Raw genomic sequence first — 25,413 nt, 5'->3', positions numbered from 1 at the left:
TCTTCCTCCACCTCCTCTGCTGACCTCATCTCTTGGCTGACTGTGGGTTGACAGTAAGTGGGATCTCCGACCTCATCATCATCACCCTGTGCGTTATCACACCCGTCGTCCTCAGAGCCAACCTGTTCCTGCCCTGACAAAAAACTAAAGTTGTCGCTCCAATCAGGTATTTGAGTCTTATCATCGTCTTCCTCATTGTCTCCACCAACAGGAGTTACAGTTTGGGAATGAGGGTCTACATTATGGTCAGAACCTTCTGCGTCTGGTCCTGGATCCGACTCATAAAGATTCTGGGCATCAGTGCAGATCATTTCCTCGTCTGGATTCACAGAAGCGCTGGAGTCGACCTCTGATTCCCAGGCTATAGTATGAGTAAACAGCTCTGCAGACTCAACCATCTGTTCTACCTCACACTCAGACGGGCAGCTGGAGATTTGGGAGCTGTGAGGAAGCAAGTGCGAATTGGGTGACACCTTTGAGGTCTGGAGTATTTGTGATGTTGAAGTTGATGTGGAGGAGAGCCCACTTAAAGGAGCACTTGATATCCGTTGAAGCACCTGCTGTTTTTGTGCCTCATCTGGAATTTTTAGCGATTGGCGTGGCCGTAAGAAAGGGATCTTATCACATTGTCCGCTAAAAGAAGTAGACATTTTAGTTTGGCTGGAAGATGGTCTTTCTTCTGCACCTACCCCACGGACACAAGCTTTTTTCCCCTTCCCAACACGCCTATTCCCCTTTCCACCAGCAGCAGGCCTTTTTCCACTCATTTTGGTGGTTAACTAATTCACAACTCTGGAGTTGTTTGCACAAAAAAACAATGGATGGTAACCGAGCAGAGCTGAGTGGCCAAACTGTGGTATTAGGCCAAAACTATTGGCTGGGTTAGATGCAGAAAAAAATTATTTTTAATTTGCAACCTGATGGAGGTCAGTATAGATGGACTAATAGACCAAGTCCCACACACCGCTAGAAGCCCAAATGTTTTTTCAGAGCTAGATGCAGAAATTTTTTTTATTCAATTTGCAACCTGATGGAGGTCAGTATAGATGGACTAATAGACCAAGTCCCACACACTGCTAGAAGCCCAAATATTTTTTCAGAGCTAGATGCAGAAAAAAATTATTTTTAATTTGCAACCTGATGGAGGTCAGTATAGATGGACTAATAGACCAAGTCCCACACACTGCTAGAAGCCCAAATATTTTTTCAGAGCTAGATGCAGAAAAAAATTATTTTTAATTTGCAACCTGATGGAGGTCAGTATAGATGGACTAATAGACCAAGTCCCACACACTGCTAGAAGCCCAAATATTTTTTCAGAGCTAGATGCAGAAAAAAATTAGTTTTAATTTGCAACCTGATGGAGGTCAGTATAGATGGACTAATAGACCAAGTCCCACACACCGCTAGAAGCCCAAATATTTTTTCAGAGCTAGATGCAGAAAAAAATTATTTTTAATTTGCAACCTGATGGAGGTCAGTATAAATGAACTAATAGACCAAGTCCCACACACTGCTAGAAGCCCAAATATTTTTTCAGAGCTAGATGCAGAAAAAAATTATTTTTAATTTGCAACCTGATGGAGGTCAGTATAGATGGACTAATAGACCAAGTCCCACACACTGCTAGAAGCCCAAATATTTTTTCAGAGCTAGATGCAGAAAAAAATTATTTTTAATTTGCAACCTGATGGAGGTCAGTATAGATGGACTAATAGAACAAGTCCCACACGCTGCTAGAAGCCCAAATATTTTTTCAGAGATAAATGAAGAAAAAAATTATTTTTAATTTGCAACCTGATGGAGGTCAGTAGAGATGGACTAATAGACCAAGTCCCACACACTGCTAGAAGCCCAAATATTTTTTCAGAGCTAGATGCAGAAAAAAATTATTTTTAATTTGCAACCTGATGGAGGTCAGTATAGATGGACTAATAGACCAAGTCCCACACACTGCTAGAAGCCCAAATATTTTTTCAGAGCTAGATGCAGAAAAAAAATAGTTTTAATTTGCAACCTGATGGACGTCAGTATAGATGGACTAATAGACCAAGTCCCACACACCGCTAGAAGCCCAAATATTTTTTCAGAGCTAGATGCAGAAAAAAAATATTTTTAATTTGCAACCTGATGGAGGTCAGTATAGATGGACTAATAGACCAAGTCCCACACACTGCTAGAAGCCCAAATATTTTTTCAGAGGTAGATGCAGAAAAAAATTATTTTTAATTTGCAACCTGATGGAGGTCAGTATAGATGGACTAATAGACCAAGTCCCACACACTGCTAGAAGCCCAAATATTTTTTCAGAGCTAGATGCAGAAAAAAATTATTTTTAATTTGCAACCTGATGGAGGTCAGTATAGATGGACTAATAGACCAAGTCCCACACACCGCTAGAAGCCCAAATATTTTTTCAGAGCTAGATGTAGAAAAAAATTATTTTTAATTTGCAACCTGATGTAGGTCAGTATAGATGGACTAATAGACCAAGTCCCACACACTGCTAGAAGCCCAAATATTTTTTCAGAGCTAGATGCAGAAAAAAATTATTTTTAATTTGCAACCTGATGGAGGTCAGTATAGATGGACTAATAGACCAAGTCCCACACACCGCTAGAAGCCCAAATATTTTTTCAGAGCTAGATGCAGAAAAAAATTATTTTTAATTTGCAACCTGATGGAGGTCAGTATAGATGGACTAATAGACCAAGTCCCACACACCGCTAGAAGCCCAAATATTTTTTCAGAGCTAGATGCAGAAAAAAATTATTTTTAATTTGCAACCTGATGGAGGTCAGTATAGATGGACTAATAGACCAAGTCCCACACACTGCTAGAAGCCCAAATATTTTTTCAGAGCTAGATGCAGAAAAAAATTATTTTTAATTTGCAACCTGATGGAGGTCAGTATAGATGGACTAATAGACCAAGTCCCACACACCGCTAGAAGCCCAAATATTTTTTCAGAGCTAGATGCAGAAAAAAATTATTTTTAATTTGCAACCTGATGGAGGTCAGTATAGATGGACTAATAGACCAAGTCCCACACACTGCTAGAAGCCCAAATATTTTTTCAGAGCTAGATGCAGAAAAAAATTATTTTTAATTTGCAACCTGATGGAGGTCAGTATAGATGGACTAATAGACCAAGTCCCACACACTGCTAGAAGCCCAAATATTTTTTCAGAGCTAGATGCAGAAAAAAATTATTTTTTATTTGCAACCTGATGGAGGTCAGTATAGATGGACTAATAGACCAAGTCCCACACACCGCTAGAAGCCCAAATATTTTTTCAGAGCTAGATGCAGAAAAAAATTATTTTTAATTTGCAACCTGATGGAGGTCAGTATAGATGGACTAATAGACCAAGTCCCACACACTGCTAGAAGCCCAAATATTTTTTCAGAGCTAGATGCAGAAAAAAATTATTTTTAATTTGCAACCTGATGGAGGTCAGTATAGATGGACTAATAGACCAAGTCCCACACACCGCTAGAAGCCCAAATATTTTTTCAGAGCTAGATGCAGAAAAAAATTATTTTTAATTTGCAACCTGATGGAGGTCAGTATAGATGGACTAATAGACCAAGTCCCACACACCGCTAGAAGCCCAAATATTTTTTCAGAGCTAGATGCAGAAAAAAATTATTTTTAATTTGCAACCTGATGTAGGTCAGTATAGATGGACTAATAGACCAAGTCCCACACACTGCTAGAAGCCCAAATATTTTTTCAGAGGTAGATGCAGAAAAAAATTATTTTTAATTTGCAACCTGATGGAGGTCAGTATAGATGGACTAATAGACCAAGTCCCACACACCGCTAGAAGCCCAAATATTTTTTCAGAGCTAGATGCAGAAAAAAATTATATTCAGTTTGCAACCTGATGGAGGTCAGTATAGATGGACTAATAGAATGATGCTATGCCCAAAAGATTTTACTTCACTAGGTGCAGTAAAAAAATTGGTATTCTATACACAGGTGTTATATCTTGCAACACAGATAGGCTACTCCACTGACTAACACACTCTGCAATAGGCCAAAAAGGATTAGCTTTGCTAGATTCAGCCAAATGCTGTGAAAAAAACTTGCACAGCACTGGCACAGACCTGCCTGGCAAAAACTGATAGGAACTCATGTAACCTAGTCCTGAAAAGGACTCCAATTACAATTAGTCTTTACTCCCACAACCTATCTATTTAAGAGCACAGACCTCCCTGATAAAAGTCGTAGGAAATGCTGTAACCTAGTCCTTAAAAGGACTGCAATCACAACTATTCCCTACTCCCAAGCTATCTGTATATTTGTGCGAAAATTGGCTTGAAATTAACAAGGTATAGCACACACAGCAACAGCGGTGCCGTCTAACACGCAGCTGCAGCAGTGAGAAAATGGTGGCGACGGGGAAAATGGCTTGGTCTTATAGGGCAAGGACATGTGACATACACTGCCAATCACACATGCCCTTGCTTGTGTGAAAAAAAGCACTTCGCTCCGTGTGTGCGCTGCTGATAGGCTGACAGATTGCACCTCCCCACTGCAAATGCGGGAAAGAGAAAAAAAAATGGAGATCTTCATTGTTCCTGCAGAGATCCATCCCCTGCCCCTCCCCCCGCCCCGCTGTACACTCAAACTGCGTATTAACATTAATTTTCATCATTACTGAGAAAAAATCCAGTTATGATTTTGGTGCACGAACAGTTATCGAACATAACCTCGAACAGCCGAATTTTTCTCAAATTGTTCGTGTTCGCCGACCGGCTCGAACACCGCCCAAAACAGCTCGAATTTGAGATTGGCGAACAGTTCGAGTAGAACAACGCTCATCTCTACACACGTGCCTTGTATGGCTCACGTGTTGAACCTGGTTGTCCAGCAATTTTTAGCCCACTATCCCAGACTAGATGGCCTTCTGCAGAGGGCACGGTCGCTGTGTGCTCACTTCCGCCGTTCGCATCCCGCAGCTCAGCGACTTACATCTCTACAGAAGTCGTTGGGCCTGCCACTTCACCGGCTAAAATGCGATGTGCCTACCCGGTGGAATTCAACTCTGCACATGTTGCAGCGACTGTGGCAGCACCGACAAGCCCTGGTGCAATACGTTCTGACGTATAGCCTGGGCCAACGAGATTGAGAGGTGGGGCAAATCACGCTGGAGGAGTGGTCTCAGATCAGGGACCTATGCACCCTTCTGCACAGTTTTGAAATGGCGACGAAGATGTTTAGTGCTGACGATGCCATTATCAGCATGACTATTCCGGTGATTTACATGCTGGAGCACATGTTAAACAGAATTCGGAGTCAGGTGGTGGCACAAGAGGAGGTGGAGGAAGTAGAGGAGGAGGAGTTGTATGCGGAAGGGCTAACATCTGCAAGGTCCAGACGGTCGGCAGCACCAAGGCGGCAGGCATGTGAGGGTGGGGGAGATGGTTTTACCAGGGCGCATGGTAGCAGCCAAACTAGTGAGGAAGGTGCAGGAGCCCAGGAAGAAGTGGAGGACGAACTGATGGAAGACTCATCAGATGAGGGAGACCTTGATCACATTTCTGTTGTGCGAGGTTGGGGGGAGAGGACAGAGGAAGGAAGCATGATTGTTACCTCGCCACCAACACAACAGGGACTTGGTGCTCCTGGATGCGCAACACACATGAGTGCCTTCTTGCTGCACTACCTGCAACATGACCCTCGAATTGTGAGAATTAGAAATAATCCTGACTACTGGGTTGCCACACTGTTAGATCCCCGGTACAAAAGTAAATTTGCAGAAATTATTCCTGCCATAGAAAGGGATGCACGCATGCAGGAGTATCAGCAGAGACTGTTGCAGAATCTTACATGTGCTTTTCCACAAAATACCAGTGGTGCACGTAGTGAATCTCACAGTTCCAACTTGCCAACCGTGGGACCGTCAAGTGTTCAGCACTCAAACCGTGACAGAACCACAGTATCTGCTGGTAACATCAATTTTGCGGAATCATTTCACCACTTTTTTAGCCCATCCTTTGCAAGGCCACAGGAGACAAGAAGTCTGACACATAGTCAACGCCTAGAGACGATGGTACAGGAGTATCTCCAAGTAAACATTGAAGCCACGACTGTGTCACTGGACCCTTGCTCTTTTTGGGCTTCCAATCTGGATAAATGGCCGGAGCTAGCCACTTACGCCTTGGAGATCTTGTCATGCCCCGCAGCCAGCGTTCTGTCTGAACGTGTGTTCAGCGCTGCTGGTGGTGTGCTGACAGATAAGCGCACGCGGCTCTCCACTGATAATGTAGACAGACTCACGTTCATAAAGATGAACAAATCATGGATCCGAAACGACTTTTCAACCCCTGTGTCATCCTGGGGAGAGTAAAAGCTTGATGATTGGTTAAAATCACCCTACCAACCGTTTTAAGCTTTCAAATTACTAATCATGTTTATCTGTATCTTGACTGGAAAATAATTTGGGCTTTGTAGCAGTGTGCAGCACTGATCCTATTAGGCCATCTATACTAAAGCTTCACCAGATTTAAAATTAAAAATAATTTTTAGCTGCATCTAGCCCGGAAAATAATTTTGGGGCTCCGAGATGCGCAAGGCACATAAGTGCCTTCTTGCTGCACTACCTGCAGCATGACCCTCATATTGTCAGAATTCGAAGTAATCATGACTACTGGGTTGCCACACTCTTAGATCCCCCAAACTTTTCGATCAACCTTTTCATTTTAATAAAGACCAAAAAAATGGTCATTTTTGAAATTATAAGCATTAGCAGGTTGTTAGAAACTGAAATCAAACAGTTTTCAACTCAAAACTTTATTCTAGGTGATGTTACATTTTCACATAGGACCCCTTGTTCGAAAGGAGCTTCTGAACTCTCTCGTCCATTGAATTTGTCAGGTTTTGGATGGTTTCTGCTTCAATTGTTTTGCATGAGGACAGAATACCCTCCCAGAGCTGTTGCTTAGATGTGAACTGCCTCCCGCCATCATAGACACTCCTTTTAATGATGCTCCAAAGGTTCTGAATGGGGTAGAGGTCAGGGGAGCATGGGGGTCACACCATAAGTTTGTCCCCTTTTATGCCCATATCAGCCAGAGATGCAGATGTTTTATGTGCAGCATGAGATGGTGCATTATCATGCAGAAAAATGATCTTGCTGTGAAATACATGGTTCTTCTTCTTGAACCATGGCAGGAAGTGCTGTTTGAGAAAATCCACATACATTATGGAGTTCATCTTTAGCGCCTTCAGGGATCCTAAAGGGGCCGACAATCTCTCTCCCCATGATTCCAGCCCAAAACATTACTCCACCTCCTCCTTGTTGGCGCTGTAGCCGTGTTTGCGTGGGGTGTCCATCAACCAGCCATCCTCCACTCCATCCATCTGGACCATCGAGCGCTGCACGGCACTCATCCGTGAACAAAACAGTTTTGAAATCAGTCTTCATGTAATGTTTGGCCCACTGGAGCCGTTTCTGCTTGTGTGAAGTGGATAGAGGAGGTCGACAGGATGGCGCATGCACAGCTGCAAACCTCTGAAGGACCCTGCATCTTGTTGTTCGGGGGACGTTGGAGGCACAAGCAGCTTCAAAAACTTGTCTGCTGCTATGACAAGGCTTTTTTGCCGCTGCTCTTTCAACCTGACGTAATTGCCTGTAGGAAAGAGTCCTCAATTTGCCCTTATCAGCACGCACACGTGTGTACTGTGAATCAGCTACATACTTCTTGATTGCCAAGACACTTCATCCTGATCATCGCACAATGTTGATTGTAGTCATGCCTTGACCTAAACACTCCACAATTTGTTGCTTCTCAGCAGCCGACACATCCTTTTTCTTTCCCATTTTGGCAGAAAATGTAGGCTGCTTAATAATGTGAGAGAGCCTTCTTAAGTAGTCTTGCCTTTCATTGGACACACCTGCCAAACTAATTAGCACAGGTGTCTGCAATTGCTTACAGTGATATAAAGAGCCCTGACACACATCACCATCAATGAGTTTAACTGACAAACAAACAAATTCTTCCCTTATCACTCCTAAACACTTTTTGTATAATAATTTGGAACGCAGTGTACATGTGCTTTTCCACAAAACACCAGTGGTTCACGTAGTGAATCTTACAGTTCTAACTTGCCAACCGTGGTCTGTATGGAGTTGTTCAATAAAGTGCCCAAAATTAAGATAACATAGATGGGAGAGGTCTCTATGAATAGGAATTCCTAAGTATTTGATACCCTGTGAGGGCCAGGCAAAGGGAAAGTTGGACTGGATGGAATCCTATATGGATTTGGGGAGGGAGACATCGAGGGCCTCAGACTTCGCTGCATTGATTTTAAAATTTTACCATGTAACAAAGTGATCTATTTCAGCCATAACAGCATGGATGGATATATGTGATTGAGTGATATATACTAGGACATCATCAGCAAATAGAGAGCACTTGTACTCGGTGCCTCCCACCTCAATCCACCTAATATTGGGGTTATGGCGAATTGATGAGAGCAGGTGCTCCGTCACTAGGATGTATAAGAGAGGGGACAGAGGACATCACTGCCTTGTCCCATTGGTGATTGTGAAAGGTGATGAAAATGTTCTGACGCACCCCCTGGGCCTTGGGACACCCGGAGCCGGACCCTTTTTGGTGGATGCTGGTGGTTGTAGTCTTCGTGGCGGCGACCCAGTTCCGTGGCTCAGGGCGGTCAAACCAGTGGCGGAACTATTTATGTGGTTTTCATGTTTAAATGTCCGACTACGCCACCCGTGGATTGCGGTCAGAGTGAACCGCCGCTACAGGGCAGACCACTGAGGCTGGTGTTGTGGGTGCAGCAGAGCGTAGCATAACTCCCCACGGGAGGAGTATAGCCTCAGGGCAGTGTATGCGGAGGATGGGGGTGATGGTGCAGGGCAGCAGCAGTAACGACACGGAGTCAGTGATGCAGTTCAGGGCCTTTACTCACAGTTCTTATTATCCAGACCACGTCTGCAGGTAACGGCTGCCCACGTCGTACTGTGCTCACCAGGTGAGGGGCTCAGACAACTCCCAGATAACTTTGGAGCACTTCACAGGACCCCCTTTGTGTGTCCTTTGTCTGGCCTTTCTTACCAACACTTCTGTCCGGCTGCCTCGGGCCTCCTCTTGGTAAACTTGGCGCCAGTTTCCCTGACCCTATGTGGTGCCTTCCTAGCGGGTGTAGCGAGGGGCTGCGCCACATAAAATGTCAGAGCCTCCGGTTTCTAGCTGAGGGTCGTTTCCTGCCTCCACTAGTTCGGGGACCGGTCTCCCCCTTTGGCCTGACCCCTCCACGCAGGTGGATTCGGGCGTGCGGTGGCGACTCGCCCGTCCGCACCCCTGGGATCCCTTCATTCCTCGTTCCTGGAGCCTTCTCCGCTCCTCTTCCTTCCTTCTCCCTCTTCCAGGCCTGGGCCTCTGTTACTAGGCCCGCCTCCGGAGCAGAGCTCATGCAGAGCCCCTGCTCCCTGCCACTTCTGCTCAGACTTCTCTGCACTGAACTAAGATGGTGCCCACCTTTTATACTCCCTTCTCAATGCACCCAGGAACTGCTTCCTCCCTGCTCCTGCACTACAGGGTTCCCCTTCCTCAGTGTTCCCTCCCCCCACTCCAGCCAGGGACAGGGACTGTCGTGCCCATCTCAGGGGCATATTGGTCGCCCTGCCCCACGGCAATGTGGTGTAATGCATGCAGGTGTCGGGTCCTGATCCACACTCCATCCTTACCTGAGAGTGAGATATCACACCTCTGGGTGAGGTGCAATACGTCTTTAGCAACCGAGCCCTCAGGGTGCTACAGTTCCATTTATCTTCAGCCTAGGTGACGTATTGCGATACAGGGCCGTGATTTTGGCTATAAAAGGGTCCCCTAGACCCCTACCCCAAGCTTTTTAAGAGAATCATATATGGCGTGCCAGGAGACTCTATGGAATGCTTTCTCAGCATCCAACGAGAGTATCTAATTACAAATTTTTAACTGCATCTAGCCCAGGAAATACTTTGTGCCTAGTAGCAGTGTCTGCTAGTAAGCGGATTATCCCGGCTGTTAAGCAAGCTGCACCACCTGTAGTTTAGACACTTAATTTTTTCAAAGGAAATGCTTCGGGACCATGGGATACTTAGTGAAGAGCATCAGGAGGCACCCCAAGGCATAGGGGCTGGGACTGGCAGTAGGATGCCTTGCGGTGGACAGCCGAGCTCGATCCTTATAAAAGCTTTTTAACTGCAGCAGCTTTAGTGGACGCTACTGGAGCTGGAATTACCGCGGCTGCTGGCATGAGACTTGCCCTCCAATAGATCCTTGTAAATGGATTTAAAGTGTATTCATTCAAATTAGAGAGACAATTTAAATTAAAAAGCTTAGAGCTGCCTCCACCACAGGGGGGCTCGCTCGACCCACCAGCGGACAGGCACCAGTATTGGGAGAGGGGGGCTGGCCGTCAGGGTTCACCGCGGCTCTGGCACAAACCCGGCGACACGGAGGTGGCACGGGCAGGAGCGGACTGGCCGTGTCGGCTTCTCACTTTTTGGATTTTAGAAGGGCATGACATGCCTATATCTGTGTCTCCCCCTCCTTTTACTCCTCCACCTCTTTTATTTTCGCATGACTATATGTACTTGTCACTTTTCCATGTGTTAGTTATGTCTTCTGAGCAGTTTGTCAGCTTTTGGACACCTTTGAAGGTGTTTTCTATGTGTTTCTATGTGTTTTTGTTTGCCTGCCATTGGTTTTAACGGTGTTCGAAGGTGTTCGATGAACAGTTCGACGAACAGTTCGGCGAACACACGGGTGTTCGACGAACCGAACCGAACTCGAACACTACGGGGGTGGCTCAACACTAGTTAAGACTAGAGATGAGCGAACATTTTCAGTTTTCAGTTTTTTCAAATTCAGCACAAACATTGCACATTTGGATTCAAGATCGGACACCCGAGCGTTTTTATTGAAAATCGGCCCAATTCGGCAAAAGTGCGGTAAATGATCACGTTTCCACTACTGTATTTTTTAGGAGTTTGGCTAGGATAGTGGTGCTGTATGATGAGCAGGGGGACGTGTTTGGTGAGGGGAGAGGGTGGGGAGAGGTAATAGTAGCGGTGAGTAGTGATGAGCGAGCATGTGTAATGCAGGTGCCGGAATGCAACGCACAGAGACACAAGGCGAGAACAGTCAGAAATGTTTGTAAACAGTTTTCTACAACAGGTATACTGAAACAAGGGATTAGCAACAAGGGTAATGAACAGTGGTTTGAAATATTAGAAAAATACGAAATTTCTCAAAATAAGGCGCAGTCTCTTAAAATAAGGCGCAGTCTCTTAAAGTAAGGCGCAGTCTCTTAAAATAAGGCGCAGTCTCTTAAAGTAAGGTGATGCCCTCAAGCATGAGAAGCACCACACAAGGTCTTTAACCGTGAATTTGGCCCTAGCGGGGGTCACCGGTTATTCCCGCTAGGCCGTGAGTCTCTTTCCGGATGAATTCAATTAAATCACGTTGTGCTACTTTAGCCCCAACCGTCCCCCTCCCAACCTGAGTACTTAATCCCAATTGTCCCCGGTACCGTGGGTGAGCAGTGGAAGTGACGGCCCTGCTCACGTATGCAGCTCCTCTCTGCTTGGCTGTTGGGGGCAGTCTCTCGAGCCTTGGATAGGGGGGTCCAGGCCTCGTCTGTCGGCGGCCGACGTCGGGTTCCGCGAACTCACTCAGCACAGCGATCAGGTTCCTAGTATCCTCAGCAGGCACAGCACTCGAGTCACAACTGTGAGGGATCCGGAGCTCTTTTACCGGTGCCCGGCTGGAGCACCTCTCAGGCCTCTGGATTTGGCCTGTCACGCGGGGTTTCTCAGGACGCAGGGAGCACGTCTGCTCCTCTCTGCTGCTTGGCGCCAAAGACCCCTCAGGTTTGGCGCGCTGGCCTCTTATCTCTCTGAACTCCTTCCTGGAAGTCACCTGATCGGGTCCAGCCTCTGAATCTCTCCTGCCTGCAACTTCCTTTATGTATTTTGGTTCCGCTTGACTGTCTCTGGCCAGTAGATGGCAGTCTCGCTCCATCCTTGAAACGTCATGTTGAAGTTCTGTTACAAGCTTTTTAGCTCGTTCTACATTCCTCCCTCCTTTTTGCTCGCCAGTCCTCGGGCGAGTGGACTCCTCGCAGAATTGATGTCTCCTTCCAGGCAGTGCAAGCTCAGACAGGAGTTGGGCACACTCCTGCGTTTTCTGTTGGATTCGAGACCAGATAAACTCTTCCTGAGCATACCGGTTAGGAGGAATTCCGGCATTAGCCCGCTCAGTTCTGCGGGGCTCTTCTTGCGGAGGAGACTCCGGGAGATCCGAGGAATCAACTACTGGGGATTGCAAATCATTTCCTGACTCATTCTGACTTCCACTCGGGAGTGGCACCAACGGTTCTGACGGGCCCAACTGCATTGTGGCCCACCCTTCTTCATACAAGGTTCCTGTATGTGGCACTTCAGCCAACACGTCTGAGGGCCCAGCCCTGTTACAGACTTCTGCTTCAGAGGAGCAAGGTCGCAACATATTACGGTGCAACACCCTGGATGTCGCGGTGTCATCCCCTTCGGGCCTAACCTCGTAGAAGGGGTTGTCTGGGTGAACCTTCTTCACCACCCGATATGGTATTGCCTCCCAACGATGGTCCAGCTTACTCCCAAATCGTTTAGCCCTCACCAGCACTCGGTCTCCTGGCTGAAGCGATCCACCTGTGGTCGGGGGCCGAACTGCATGCTCTACTTCCTGAAACTTCTGAGCAACCAGTCTTCTCACGGTATGGAGTCGACGCTGGTGTTCTCGAATCCAGGTACTTGGGCTACTGCCCGGACCGGGGTCTTCTGAGTCTAGCTCCAGTTCGGTGATTTCTCGGCCACTTCTTCCAAACAGCAACATGTAGGGAGTGTAGCCGGTGGTTGCATGAACTCGATTATTATACACCCACACCAGCTCGGACACGAATTCGGGCCACTTCATCTTTTTGTCCGCTTCCAGTGTTCGCAACATTTGCAACAGGGTTCGGTTAAAGCGCTCGCAAGCCCCGTTCCCTTGCGGGTGGTAGGGCGTTGTCCGGGAACGGTCGATCCCATAGATGCGGTATAGCTCATCCATCACTCGTCCTTGGAAGCAGGCCCCCTGGTCAGAATGTATTCGCTTCGGGCACCCATAAATCCGAATGAAATCTTGACAGATGGCCTTGGCTGCGGCTTCTGCCGTCTGATCTTTAGTGGGCGTCACTACTGCAAACTTGGTGAAGTGATCAGTCATGACTAAACAGTGTCCATAACCGTTGTATGAAGTTCCTACCATCAAGTAGTCAATCATCAAGACTTCCAAGGGGGCAGAAGTTCGGATGGTCTGAATGGGAGCTCTTTGCTCTGGGGGCTTGTTCAACTCACACTGGCGACATGTTCGGCAGACCCCCTCGACTTCTTGTCGCAGTTGAGGCCAATACACCAGCCGTTGCAACCACCGGAAGGTCTTTTCTACTCCGAAGTGAGCACCTCTTCTATGAGCTTCTTGGGCTAGCTGTGTTACTAGTGCTCCTGGAACTACCACTTGCCAGGTAACATCAAACTCTCGAGGCAGCTGGATTCTTCGGCATAGCAAGCCATCCTTCAGGAGGAGCCTCTCCCACTGGCCTAGGATTTGTAGGGTAGTTGGAAGTGAAGCGGCTCTGGTTTCCTGGTCGGGTCTCTGATTAAGGGCGACCCATTCTCTCAACTTTGCTAGCTCCGGGTCGGATTGCTGCAGATGTATCCATTCGTCTCTTGAACGTCCCAGAATCTGAGTGGGCCTCGGCTCCCCTCTGGTCTCTTGGGCGTCGACCACAGCAGCGGCGAACTGGCTGAAATCCGGGATCTCGTCGCCTTCGAGCTCCTCATCTCTGTCCTTCTTCGGCCCCGCCTGAGTGACCCTGGACAGGGCATCTGCATGTGTGTTCAGGGCCTTGGACCGATAGGCGATTTTATACTGGAATTTGGACATCCTTGCGACCCACCGCTGTTCTAACGCGCCCAGTTTGGCGTTCTCCAAGTGGGCCAAAGGGTTGTTATCTGTCCGCACTTGCACTTCTGACCCTGACAGGTACTCAGCAAACTTCTCGGTCATGGCCCACACCAGTGCCAGTAGCTCCAGCTTAAACGAACTGTAGTTGTCCGGATTCTTCTCCGTATCTTGGAGTGACCTGCTGGCATACGCGATCACTCGCTCTTTCCCTCCTTGTACTTGAGCCAGCACTGCTCCCAGCCCATGCAAGCTTCCATCAGTGTACAACATGAACGGCTGCGAAAAGTCAGCGTAGGCCAGAATCGGGGCATCTGTTAGCGCCATTTTCAATGCCCGGAATGCCTCTTCTTGTCGTGGGCCCCACTGAATGGGCTGCCGCTTGGCTCCCCCGGCTGTTCCTCTCAGCAATTCATTGAGCGGGTTCGCAATCTTAGCGAAGTCTTTAATGAATCTGCGGTAGTATCCAGCGAGCCCCAGGAATGCCCTTAGTTCCCTTAGATTGGCGGGCGTGGGCCACTTCTGCACGGCAGCTACTTTCTCCGCAGTGGGGTGCACCCCTGCACTGGACACAGTGTGCCCCAGGTATTCAATTTCTCGTTTGAAGAGACGACACTTACGAGGCTTAATTTTCAGGCCGTGCCTTTGTAGCCGTTCTAACACTTGTTCCAATCGGCGGAGATGATCCTCAAACGTTGCGGAATAGATAATTATATCGTCCAGATATATTAAAGTGGCTTCAAAGTTGAGGTCCCCCAAGCATCTCTCCATCAGCCGTTGGAAGGTTCCTGGCGCATTTGTTAGTCCGAACGGCATTCGATTGAACTCAAACAGGCCCATAGGGAGAACAAAAGCTGTCTTCGGACGATCCTTCTCAGCTACTGGGACCTGCCAATAGCCACTGGCCAGGTCGAGGGAGGAGAAGAATTTGGCGCTCCCTAGTGCAGATAGAGACTCTTCGATTCGGGGGAGTGGATAGGAGTCCCGTACTGTACAGGCATTCAGCTTCCGATAGTCTACGCAGAATCTCAGGGTACCGTCCTTCTTTCGGACCAGCACGATCGGAGCCGCCCAGGGGCTCTGGCTTTCACGGATCACACCGTTCCGCAACATGTGGGCCAATAGCTCTTTCACCTCCTGGTACATTTGAGGCGGGATCTGCCGATATCTCTCTCGGATGGGAGCAGTATTTCCGGTGGGTATTTCGTGCTGAATGTCCCGAGTGCACCCGAAATCATCTTCATGCTGTGCAAACACTCCCTGATATCGCTGTAGAAGTTGTTCGATCTGCCTCACTTGTCCAGCAGAAAACTCAGTCAGGTTAGCTTCCATTTCTTCCAGGAGGTGGCGTCCAGCCAATGGTTCTCTTCCATGTTCCTGGCTATTGAGGGACACCTCTAGGGTCCATGGCTTTCCTTCCACAGGTGCCAGCCCTATAGCGTCAGCTCTAGTAAGGGCCTCCGGCATTACGCACACTCGCGCCACCTCTTGTCGGGGCAACAACTGTAAACTGGTGCCACTTAAATTGATGCAGCGCACGGGTACTCGACCGTGCCGCACGGTGGCCAGAGTTCGAGCAATCAGGAGTCCAGAGGGCGCTTCTTCTCCCTCCATTGGTTCAACTTGAATGTCCACGCCCTCTAAGGACACATGTGCCAGCACCGGCAAAGTGAGTACAGTCTGTCCCACCGGCAGTGTTATTGTGGCTTCGGGCGGTATCGATACCTTACCAAGGTACTGGGAGGTAGTGGGCAACTTTTGAATCTGACTGACCCGCACGAGGTGCTGGAACACTCTCTTGTTAGCTGGGTCTCGAGTGGCGCGGGTCCAGTTGTTTTTGCTACAGCCCTCAGCCAGGAACTGTCCGACTTCTTTCAGCACATTCATGCCCAGGGTTACAATGGGCCCATCGCCTCCGGGCCCGGTGGTCAGTACAATCCCTTTTCGACCGAGGTCCTTTCCACATGCCCGCACAGACATCCATACTACTCCCGCTACTGGGATAGGTAGTTGATTAGCCGCCACCAGTTTGACAGTGGGTTCCCGGCAGGAACGAGCGACTTCAGGAAAGTGACTTTGGAAGTACGTCTCAGGCATAGTGGTCACTTGAGACCCGGTGTCCATCAAACAACGGATCCGCTGCCCATTGAATTCAGCCCAGATAATGGGCCTCTCGGAGACAATGTCTTCAGAGCTCCCTCTTCTACTCTCTGAAGCTCGAGACCCCACGGTATGCTCCACAACCGTGGGGCATTTTAGTTTAACGGCTGTCCCCTCCTCCTCCTTTCTCGGTTGGGACAGTCTTTGGAGATATGCCCCCTACCTCCGCAGGTCCAGCACTCCGGTCCTCGTTCTGCCGATAGGTCGGGTACATGTCGTGCTGGGGCCAGATAGGAACGTCTTTCTCGTTCTGGTCTCCATCCGCGTTGAGCAGTACGGTCCGTCGGCAAGGGGGCAGTAGGAGTCTTCCTAATAGAATTCAGCTCACCCCGAATGTCTCGAATTTCCTGACGTATTTCCCGTACCCAATCAGGCTCTTGGTTGGTGAATCCAGGAGCAATTGCCTCATGACTTCTAACTGTGGCTTTGAGAACAGGAACTTCTCTCTCCAGGACTCTAGCTTCAGCCCCTACCTCCAGGAAGCCCATATCAGGGCTCAATCGCAGCCGCTCCTTCAGGATCTGCCTCAGGGAAGGGTCTTTCAAGCCAGCAATCAGTTGGTCACGCAACACCTCATCCAATGGTCCCAGTCCTCGGTTCCCATCTCGAGTTTTCTTAGTGATATGGGCCGTCACTTCCTGTAATGCATTAACATACTGATTTACTGTCTCATTTTCCCCTTGGACCCACTGAAACAACCGTAAGCGCAAGTGTCCCAAATCTGTAGTGTCACCGTGCATGTCCTCTAGAATTTTTATCACTTTATCCACGGTGTCACGGTCCCCAGGTGGGCGGTACATCACAGTCTGTCGGGCCTCTCCATCAAGGGTTAGGAGGGCCAACTCCGCCTGGGCTAGAGGGTCAAGGGGATACATACGTAGCATACTTCTCAGTCTTTCTGCTCAGTCCCAAAGTGACATGCCATCCCCTGTAAACTTGGGAAGATGGCTGAGCATAGCCCCCAGGGGTATATGGCTCCGGCCGGACCCAGCCATAGACTGATCCGCCATCTCTGCGTCTGAATGTTGCATCCTGCCAACTACGCCAAATGTAATGCAGGTGCCGGAATGCAACGCACAGAGACACAAGGCGAGAACAGTCAGAAATGTTTGTAAACAGTTTTATACAACAGGTATACTGAAACAAGGGATTAGCAACAAGGGTAATGAACAGTGGTTTGAAATATCAGAAAAATACGAAATTTCTCAAAATAAGGCGCAGTCTCTTAAAATAAGGCGCAGTCTCTTAAAGTAAGGCGCAGTCTCTTAAAATAAGGCGCAGTCTCTTAAAGTAAGGTGATGCCCTCAAGCATGAGAAGCACCACACAAGTTCTTTAACCGTGAATTTGGCCCTAGCGGGGGTCACCGGTTATTCCCGCTAGGCCGTGAGTCTCTTTCCGGATGAATTCAATTAAATCACGTTGTGCTACTTTAGCCCCAACCGTCCCCCTCCCAACCTGAGTACTTAATCCCAATTGTCCCCGGTACCGTGGGTGAGCAGTGGAAGTGACGGCCCTGCTCACGTATGCAGCTCCTCTCTGCTTGGCTGTTGGGGGCAGTCTCTCGAGCCTTGGATAGGGGGGTCCAGGCCTCGTCTGTCGGCGGCCGACGTTGGGTTCCGCGAACTCACTCAGCACAGCGATCAGGTTCCTAGTATCCTCAGCAGGCACAGCACTCGAGTCACAACTGTGAGGGATCCGGAGCTCTTTTACCGGTGCCTGGCTAGAGCACCTCTCAGGCCTCTGGATTTGGCCTGTCACGCGGGGTTTCTCAGGACGCAGGGAGCACGTCTGCTCCTCTCTGCTGCTTGGCGCCTCAGGTTTGGCGCGCTGGCCTCTTATCTCTCTGAACTCCTTCCTGGAAGTCACCTGATCGGGTCCAGCCTCTGAATCTCTCCTGCCTGCAACTTCCTTTATGTATTTTGGTTCCGCTTGACTGTCTCTGGCCAGTAGATGGCAGTCTCGCTCCATCCTTGAAACATCATGTTGAAGTTCTGTTACAAGCTTTTTAGCTCGTTCTACACATGCTCACTACTGCTCGGTGCTCGCTCAAGCATCTCACTGCTCGAGATGCTCGGCGCTCGCTGAGTATTTCCGGGGTTGCTCGGCGGGAGCTTGGGTCTCCTCCCTGCATGTTTGGTGCTCTTTACAGAGCCAATGAACAGGCAGGGATTGCCTGCCACTCACTGAAATTCCATAGCCATGTTGGTTGTGGCATTACAGTGATTGGCTGGCCGCACAGCATCATCAGGTCTATATCAGACCTGGCGCCACCATGCTCGTCACAGTCACTCTGGAATAAGACAGTGTAGGGAGAGGTGCTTCTGAACTACGGAGAGATTTTCTTGTTTCTAGTAAGTGTAGGTGTACCAAGCTATATTAGAGACACATATCCATCTCATCAAACAGTCCTTCTGAGGACTAATCCATCTGCAGAGATATCAGGTAGGCAGTGTATATAGGCAGGCAGGCAGGGTATATAGCAGACTGCAGTGCATATAGCACAAGACGCTCCATTCCAGTTTTGTCTGCTTCTGTTAGATATTTCTAGAAATAGGCCCAGGTATCAGGAGCCAGGAATAATTTTTTTTTGGATCTTAATCCTCATTATTTTCTTAAAAACCAATCCAGAGAACACCGTTCTCTGTGCCATTTGCTTGTTGGCACTGCAGAATACAGCCAAGTCCTTTCCATATTACAGCACTAAAAATCCAGCTATTTAAAACTATGGTTTGTCCGTCACACGGATCACATATAATTGCAATGAAAATACTGCCATTTCTGACCTCTATTAAAAACTTGTTTCAGTTTGTCAGTAAAGCAATTCACTCCAGTTTGCTGTTCAAATTAGTTACCTACAGGCCAGATATTTAAAACTGATTTGTCTGTCACACGGATCACATATAAGTTCGCTCCAAATTCAGTCATTTGTAGTGAGCGTGGAAGATATTGTCCTCCATGTAAAATGGGCAAGGCACATGGCAAGGGATGGGGAACTGGACGTGATGGTGATGGTGCATGCAGAGGCCGAGGACCTGAGCAAGCTGAAATTGTGCCACAACAAACACCCACATCTTTTCGCTTGACCTTCCTGTCCCAATTAATAGGGGACCGCAAAATACCACTACTGAACACAGAGCAGTGTGAAAAGATTATTGGTTGGATAGCAGATAATGCTTCCAGTCACTTAGCCACCACCACCACCTTGTCTTTCACACGGTCAAGTCTCAGTAGCTGTGAGTCTGGACCGCATATTCCTCACCCTGAGCCTCCTTCCACACACCATATCGAGTGCCCAGAGACAACTGATCCCACACTTGGACACTCCGAAGAGCTTTTCACTTTTCCATTTATAGATTCGGGCCTCTCGCCCGCTCCACTTGAAGCAGGGCAAGAGGAAATTGCATGTAGCGATGCCCCAATATGTGAGCAGCAATGGTCACACGAAGGTGATGGCGGGAAAGAGTCACAAGAGGTGGACGATGATGAGACAGAATTGCCAGAAAGTCAGGAGGAGGACCAGAGTGCGGAAGAGGAAGACGAGGTTGTGGATGATATAATAACTGACCAAACCTGGCAGGAGGACTTGCAGAGCGAGGAGAGCAGTACACAGGGGGAGGGAGGCAGAGCACCCCAACATGCTGGAAGAAGAAGCAGTATGGTGGCCGCACAAAGTAGGCAGGCAACTGTTCCCCGTAACACCAACGCGAAGGAAGTTGCCAGTACAACTGGTAGGTCTTCCCGAGTCTGTCTGTTTCTTAAAAACTCTGCCGATAACCACAAAAAAGGCCATTTGCACCACCTGCCGGGCCAGCATCAACAGAGTTGGCAAAACGACCAGCCTGACCACCACCAGCATGATCAGGCACATGGCAGCAAACACCCGACTTTGTAGGCCAAACTCCAGGGTCCAGGAACAAGGTCTGCAGTTGGCACCAGTTCTTCTTCCGCTGTTGTGCATGCAAGCCAATCACCTGTCCATGGTGCATGCGAAGATGCCTCCTGCCCTGCACCTGTCGTTGCACTCTCTCAAGTAGCAGCATCAGAAAGCACGTCCATGTCCTTGTCCCAGCGCAGCATTCAGTTGTTCATACCCCAGTCCTTGGAATGCAAGCGCAAATAAGCAGTCAACGGCCCACAGGCCACACTACTAAATTCCCACATTTCACGACTGCTTGCGCTAGAAATGCTGCCTTTTAGGCTCGTGGAGATGGAAGCATTCTGCAACCTGATGGCAACTGTTCCTCAGTACTCGGTCCCCAGCCGCCACTATTTCTCTGGTTTGCTGTCCCGGCATTACACAAGCACGTGTCCCAAGACATTAGCCATGCCCTCAACAATGCAGTTACCGGGAAAGTCCACCTAACCACGGACACGTGGACAAGTGCTTGTGGACAGGGACGGTACATCTCGCTGACAGCACACTGTGTTAACATAGTGGAAGCCGGGACCCAGTTGGACCTTGGCGTCCTCCCGACGCCAAGGATCGCAGGCCCTAGGTCAATCAGGGTTGCCCCCACAGTCTACAGCTCCTGCACCTCATCGTCCTCAGCCTCCTCCTCTTCAGCCTCCATCTCCGAAATGACCACATCAGTCACAAGCTGGAAGCACTGCAGCACTGCCTCGGCCAAGCGGCAACAGGCAGTGTTGAAGCTAATATGTTTAGGTGACAAACCGCACAATGCTGAAGAGTTGTGGGCAGCTCTGAAAGAGCAGGCAGATCTGTGGCTCACACCACTGAACCTACAGCCAGGCATGGTCGTGTGTGACAATGGCCGGAACCTGGTGGCGGCTCCAAGGCGAGGTGAGCTCACACACGTACAATGCCTGGCCCATGTGCTTAACCTTGTGGTTCTGTGATTTCTCAAATCCTACCCGGAGCGGCCGGATCTGCTTGTCAAAATACGCCGCCTGTGTGCCCATTTTAGAAAGTCAGTTACAGCCTCCGCCACCATTGCCATGCTTCAGCAGTGTTTGCAGATTCTGTCTCACAGACTGGTGTGTGATGTCCCCACGTGTTGGAACTCTACACTGCAGATGTTGGGAAGTGATTGTGAGCAGAAGAGGGCAGTTGTTGAGTACCAGCATCAACAAGGCCGTCGGTATTCAGTTCAGACTCCACACATAAGACCTCAGGAGTGGACATGGATGTCAGACATATGTACAATCCTCCAAAACTTTGAGAACTCCAATAAGATGGTGAACGGCGATGACGTCATAATTAGCATCACCATCCCACTTTTCTATCTTCTGAAATGCTCTCTGCTCACAATCAAAGAGGATGCATTGCAGGCGGAGCACGATGAGATGGAGCAAGGAACCATACAGGATGATTACACACAGCCCAGCCTCATCTCATCCCAGCACGGATTAGGTGACAATGAGAAAGAGGAGAAGGACGAGGAGGAAGAACAGGAGCTAGTTTCATGCGCTATAGATGGTACTACCTGCACAACTGTCATACCGTCTGTTCAGCGTGGATGGCCTTAGGACAGGGAAGAGGAGGAGAGCATGGTCAGTCATCCTCTTGGTGAGGACACGGAATTCTTGCCTGTTAGCAGTCTGGCACACATGGCTGAGTGTTAGGCACCGGGCGCTTGCTGGATCCGAAATGGGTTCTGAGTCATCAGTGGATTCTGTGGTCTCCCATTCTTGTTCAGCCAGGGTTGATGCTGCACAACATCGCCGTCAGTCCCAACGCCTAGCCAATGCACGAGAGGTACAAGTGGTATCTCGTGTATTTGAGCCTAGCAACATGAAGCACAGGTTGTGGAGAGAGACTAGGCCACTGCAGCCTAAGTCTAGAATGCATCGCACTGAGCATGCCCGTGACATGGCGCACCGTGATTGGTGGTTCAGGAACCAGCAGACCCGGTGACCTGGCACGGCCTGATTGGTCACAGGTGACGTCACCAATGGTGCAACAGTGGGGCAGGGCTTAGTTTTTAAAAGGCCCGCCCACAAACATGGTGGCGCGCTCAGATCATTTGAGCTACTTGTTTGGTTGTGCACACATATCTCCAGAGCTCCTCTAAGAGCCATATTGAGCGGGTCAGCTCAGTCCGGTAGCATACCGGCTGAGTGCACGTGTACCTGGCAGAAATCACACCTGCACACTAGCGCCTGCTCTTTAGCGTAGTGCCTGTATCGAAGACAGGGCTACTGCTCCTAGTCTGGTCACACGTCTCCCTGCTGTTCTTGGAGATTGTGTGAACCGCTTTAGCACCATTTCCCATAGCGTAGCGCCTGTATTGAAGACAGGGCTACTGCTTCTCCCTGGTCACATGTCTCCCTGCGGTTCTTGGAGATTGTGTAAACCGTTAGTCTCCTCCCGTGTGCTGTAACACGGAGAGGTTAGGCAGGTTTTTGGTGCGTCGGCGGACGCTCTTCTCCCGAGCACCTATCGGAGATAGAGCGTACCGCTATACCCTGTCCGGTGTGAAGTTAACATGGAAGGGTTATCTTTTAGTTGGTTGTCTTCCCTTCTCACCCGGTAAGAGTTCGGCAGCAGTCCACCAGGCTGCATCGCGGACCCCGTGGTCGGTTGCGTTCCTATTTAATAAAGTGTTTGCAACCATCCCCCTAACACTGAGTTTATGTTATGCTGCCTTTCCCATGACCCTCGAGTTGTCAAAATTTTGGGTGACAGTCATTACTGGTTGGTGACACTTCTAGATCCACGCTACAAGGAGGTCTACAAAAATGGGGCAGTACCAGAAGGCCCTTTTTGCGGAACTATTAAAAAAATTCCCATGTGAAAACACTGGCGGTGGAGGTCATAGTTCGTTGGACAACAAAGGACTACAGGCGAGAGAGACACAACTCTAATCCAGGAGAACACTGTCAAACTTCTGGGAGAATTTGCTCAGCCCCTCCCATCGTACAATCCTTGAGGCGTGGGGTACTCTCACAAGGAGTGCAAAGTTTGGGAAGATGCTCCGTGATTCCTCTGTGCCTTAAAATTATTGGGTATCCAAGGTGGATAAGTGGAATGAACTGGCTCTCTACGCCTTGGAGGTCCCGGCCTGCCCTGCTGCTAGCGTTTTATTTATGATAACTGACAGCTAGTGTTGAGCAATACCTTCCGATATCGGGAAATATCGGATCGGATTTGATCGGACCGATACCCCAAAAGTATCGGATATCGCCGATTCCGATACCGGACACCAATGCAAGTCAATGGGACAGAAATATCGGAATGAAAATAAACCCTTTCTTTCCTTGTAGGTTAAGTCTACATGAAGGAAAACAACTAAGAATAATGTAGAATGTATTGGGGGAGGTGGGGGAGACAATAAAGGCATAGAGGTTTAGCCCAATCAAATGGAATAGCAGGAATTAATATTTTTTTTTAAGACGTTCTGAGTTACGGAAATATTGACTATGTTAAGTATTTTTATATTTTGTCAGATATTTATGTTTCACTAGTTCCATGCTCTTCACCTTCTATTTTACTTCTCCCGTTCTTTCTCCATCATCATCCTCAGCATCAGCATCTTTTTTCATCAACTTCTTCTTCACCTTCTTCATCTTCTTCTTCTTCACCTTCTTCGTATTATTCTTTTTTTTTACATTCTTCATATTCTTCTTATTCAACTATTATTCTTCTTCATATTCTACTTCTTCATCTTCTTCAAATTCTTCTTCTTAATCATATTCTTATTTGTGACAGGCATTCCTGCAGTTGTTATCTATAAAAGTTTGAACATTACACCTTTCGTTCTGTCCGTCACAAAAGATTTACAACAGGATTTGTCCGCGTTCAGTTTGGCCTGCAGCAGCAGGTCTTTTCCAGGGGCACCACGAGGAGGAAGGGACTCACACCCATACACTGTTTAGTCATCTTCTGCTTATAATTTAGATATTATCTTTTGCTCTGATTTTTAGTCTTATGCTTAATGTTCTTCCGCTTTTTGTTCTGCAGCTTCTTGTACTTCTGCTTCTTGGTTTTCTGTCTCTTGTTCTTCTGTATCTTGGTGGTTGTCTTCTCTTCTTTGTGCTCTTGGTCAACTTCTTCAGGGTCATCTTCTTGGTCTTCTTTGGGGGTGGTCTTCAGGGTCGTAGTCTTCGGGGTCCTCGTCTTCAGGGTCGTCGTCTTTGGGGTCCTCGTCTTCTTCGGGGTGGTCTTCAGGGTCCTCGTGTTCTGGGTCGTCATCTTCAGGGTCCTCGTCTTCTTCGGGGTGATCTTCAGGGTCTTCATCTTCAGGGTCGTCGTCTTTGGGGTCCTCGTCTTCTTCGGGTTGGTCTTCAGGGTCCTCGTCTTCAGGGTCCTCATCTTCGGGGTCCTCATCTTCTTCGGGTTGGTCTTCAGGGACCTCGTCTTCAGGGTCCTCGTCTTCAGGTTCCTCATCTTCGGGGTCCTCGTCTTCTTCGGGTTTGTGTTCAGGGTCCTCATCTTCAGGGTCCTCGTCTTCGGTGTCCTCGTCTTCTTCGGGTTGGTCTTCAGGGTCCTCATCTTCAGGGTCCTCGTCTTCGAGGTCCTCGTCTTCTTCGGGTTGGTCTTCAGGGTCGTCATCTTCAGGGTCCTCGTCTTCTGGGTCCTCGGCTTCTTCGGGGTGGTCTTCAGGGTCCTTGTCTTCAGGTTCCTCGTCAGGGAGATCCAGAGTGATTACCAAGAACCATTTCAAAAAGCTTGAACTTGGAAATGTAGCAGAAGGTACAAGAAGGCTGAGGAACTACCATGAACCAGCTGACGGTACTGGAACTCGGTTACTAAGCAGGAGGTACCTGTGCCAGAAAGCACTACCAAGGACCAGCAAACGTTGGTGGAACTTGGATACCGAGAAGGAGGCACCTAAGTTAAAGGCACTGCTGAGAACCAGCTGACGGTACTGGAACCCGGAATGGGTAGTAGAAGGTACAAGAGCAAATGGAACTAATGAGGACCAGCTGACGGTACTGGAACCCGGATGGGTAGCAGAAGGTACAAGAGCCAATGGAACTACCGAGGACCAGCTGATGGTACTGGAACTCGGTTACTAAGCAGGAGGTACCTGTGCCAGAAAGCACTACCAAGGACCAGCAGACATTGGTGGAACTTGGATACTGAGAAGGAGGCACCTAAGCCAAAGGCACTGCCGAGAGCCAGCTGACGGTACTGGAACCCGGAATTGGTAGTAGAAGGTACAAGAGCAAATGGAACTAACGAGGATCAGCTGACGGTACTGGAACCCAGATGGCTAGCAGAAGGTACAAGAGCCAATGGAACTACCGAGGACAAGCTGATGGTACTGGAACTCGGTTACTAAGCA

This window comes from Phyllobates terribilis, unplaced genomic scaffold (genome assembly GCF_046119375.1).
Source record: "Phyllobates terribilis strain yellow unplaced genomic scaffold, ASM4611937v1 Scaffold_5__5_contigs__length_657084704, whole genome shotgun sequence".
NCBI lineage: Eukaryota > Metazoa > Chordata > Amphibia > Anura > Dendrobatidae > Phyllobates > Phyllobates terribilis.
Note: the sequence above shows the minus strand (reverse complement) of the source record.